The sequence below is a fragment of the Etheostoma spectabile genome, chromosome 14 (assembly GCF_008692095.1).
Source record: "Etheostoma spectabile isolate EspeVRDwgs_2016 chromosome 14, UIUC_Espe_1.0, whole genome shotgun sequence".
NCBI classification, from domain to species: domain Eukaryota; kingdom Metazoa; phylum Chordata; class Actinopteri; order Perciformes; family Percidae; genus Etheostoma; species Etheostoma spectabile.
Window position 1 is genome coordinate 23,037,131 of NC_045746.1, and position 368 is coordinate 23,037,498.

Sequence of the window (368 nt, forward strand, 5' to 3'; positions counted from 1 at the left end):
TTATAGCTCCTCTAATTTCATATCTTTTGTCGTCCAACAGCAGAAGTACGGGACTTTGCTGTCAAAACATTATACAGTAAAAATGTCTGATTTTCAGTATTATTGTAGCACCTGATGCCCTGTACTCATATATGTCAGTTAATGCCTGGAACTATGGAGCAAATTCATTTTATAGGTCATAGAAGTTCATATCTTTTGTCGTCCAACAGCAGAAGTACGGGACTTTGCTGTCAAAAATCTCCAAAATTATACGGTAAAAATGTCTGATTTTCAGTATTATTGTAGTACCTGATGCCTTGTACTCATATATGTCAGTCAATGCCTGGAATTATGGAGCAAGGTAATTTTATAGCTCCTCTAATTTCATA